The sequence below is a fragment of the Mastomys coucha genome, unplaced genomic scaffold, assembly GCF_008632895.1.
Source record: "Mastomys coucha isolate ucsf_1 unplaced genomic scaffold, UCSF_Mcou_1 pScaffold15, whole genome shotgun sequence".
NCBI classification, from domain to species: domain Eukaryota; kingdom Metazoa; phylum Chordata; class Mammalia; order Rodentia; family Muridae; genus Mastomys; species Mastomys coucha.
In genome coordinates this window covers 54,592,361-54,594,733 of record NW_022196897.1, presented here as the reverse complement: position 1 = coordinate 54,594,733, position 2,373 = coordinate 54,592,361, and the positions used below count along the sequence as shown (strand labels likewise).

Here is a 2,373-nt window from a genome sequence, read left to right as displayed (position 1 = left end):
TGTTCTCCACATAACATTTTTTTTTTTAAATCAATTCTCTGGGAGTTTCCTATCATGTACCCAATCATAACCCCTTCCCAGTCTCCTAACCCTTCCATGTCCTATCTCTTTCTAATCCCCCCCCCATTACAAAAAATGTAAAAAATAAAAATAAAGAAAAAAAGAAGCCCACTTTGTGTTATGTATATACTCACCGGAGCAAGGTCAAATTCTCAGTGGCTTGTCCTTTCAATAGAAATGAGTCCCACACCTCTGCCAGGGGCCACCGATTCTGTGGTGTTACTCTTCAGTATCCCTAGCATCCTCTTTTGGAAAATCCTCTTTGGTGACTTCCTTCCTGTCCAGGCTCTTTCTGGTGGGTGGGAAGAGGGTTATCAAGAAGCCTCCCACGTCCCCACCTCCTAACTGTGCATCTGCATCCATCAGTATCACAGCAGAAGTATCTCTTTTGCTCTTCACAGTCAGAGGGGGCATAGATCATGGGTGTTCACATGGTTCTGGCAATAGTACAGACCATGAACCCTGTTGCAGGAGGACCACAGATATAGACAAGGCCAACAGAGGTTGCCTGGAATACAGAGACCACCATGGATCAGGTGACAGTGCAATATGGCCTCAGGAGGCAGCACAGCCTCTCTACATGAATCTGGTTTCAAGCTGTAACACATCCATGCAGTGCCTGTGGAGTACAGAAGGTATTTGAGATTCTGGGACTGGGTACAGAGATGGTTGTGAGCCACCATGATGTGGGTTCCATGATCCAAGCCTGGGTCCTTGTGGAAGAGCAGGCAGAGTGTTCTTAACTGCTGGGCCATTTCCTGAGCTCCAAGTTTCATTTTTCTTACCCTTCAGTTTTATAATAAAGTAACATATTCACAGAGTGATACAAAACAAGTGAGACTATCTATTTCAAATTTCTTTTGGATTTATGGTGTCTCATGACACCCAATGTCAGTAGCCATCCAGGTGTTTCTCATCTGATCCAATCTCCTATACTACCCTGCCATCAATTTTGCTTCATCCTTCATGGACATGAATAGATAACACCAGGCCCCCCCCAAATGTTCTGTCTTCCTAACTTAAAATGTGTCAACTTATTTCTACACTTGGTCAGTGATGTGTTGCTTTTTACAAGGAAAGTAAACCTCTGATTTGTGTCATTTCCCAATTCCCATGGCAAGACTATTGACTCCAGCTAACACAGTGAAGTCTCTCAAAGTAGCATTGGGACAGAAAAGCTTTACTAATCTGTTTCCATTTCTCAAACAGCCCTTTGCTTTTGTTGCTATAATGTGGCTATTTCGTCATGGACAATCACTGAATCTAAAATCTTCACTGGTCCAATTAAACATTCCTGTCCTAAATAATCAATTTCTTCAGTCGGGGAGGATTTTTGAGCCACATTCCCTGGTTGTATTATATGTAAAATCTTTAAGATACATGGGAAGCCTTATTTAGGGAACCTCCTAGGTGGTCAGCTGCATCAGGACGAAGTTGAACATCACATTCTCAGCCACCAGCTGTCAAAACCTCATGACAAAACCTCATTGAAATCAATTTTTTTCCCTTTTGGGAAAAAAGGGAAAAACCTTCAAGACAAGGTTTCTCTGTATATCCCTGGATATCCTGGAACTCACTTTGTAGATCAGGCTGGCTTCAAAGTCACAGAGATCCACCTGCTGCTTCCTCCAGAGTTCTGGGATTAAAGGCATGTGCATCACCTTTTAGCAAAACTTTGTGCCTTCTATAAGGAGTACATGGTCACAGACATTGCTGCTGATGTTCTGGGTGAAGAGTGGAAGGGCTGTGTTGTCTGAATCAGTGAGGAGAACAATAAATTTGGCTTTTGCAAGAAGCAAGGTGTCGTGACCCATGGCAGAGTGGGTCTTCTGCTGAGTAAGGAAATTTCTTGTTATAGACCAAGGAGAACTGGAAAAAAAGCAAGTCTGTTTGGGAATACACTGTCAATGCCAATCTGATTGTTTTTAATTTGGTTGTTTTAAATAAGGATAAAAAGCTATTCCTGAATGGGCAGGTAGTACTGTGTCACAAATGGTTGGGATCCCAAAGAGCTAGCTGAATCTTCACACTTTTCAATCTTTCTAAAGATGTTATCTGCCAATATATTGTCAGAAGACCCTTAGACAAAGTAGGTAAAAAGCCCAGGGCCAAAGCAACAAAGATCTAGTGTCTTATTACTCTACATGACCTTTAAAATAAATGTCAATACATTTCTCTGAAGGAAAAAATGTATAAAGGAACAAAAAAGGGTGAAGTTGCAGAAGATACTGGTTTTTTTTGTTGTTGTTGTTAATACCTTGGTGTAACTCTAACTAAGCAAGTAAAAGATCTGTTTGACAAGAACTTCAAGTC

The 2,373-nt window shown here is 41.5% G+C and overlaps 1 protein-coding gene and 1 pseudogene across 2 annotated transcripts in view; one reads left to right on the top strand and one right to left on the bottom strand.

The window, feature by feature from the left end:
* Window positions 1-2,373, bottom strand: part of B3galt1 (beta-1,3-galactosyltransferase 1) — a 548,275-nt gene that overhangs the window by 208,980 nt on the left and 336,922 nt on the right. The window lies entirely within an intron of this gene.
* Window positions 238-2,373, top strand: part of LOC116091657 — a 162,831-nt pseudogene continuing 160,695 nt past the window's right edge.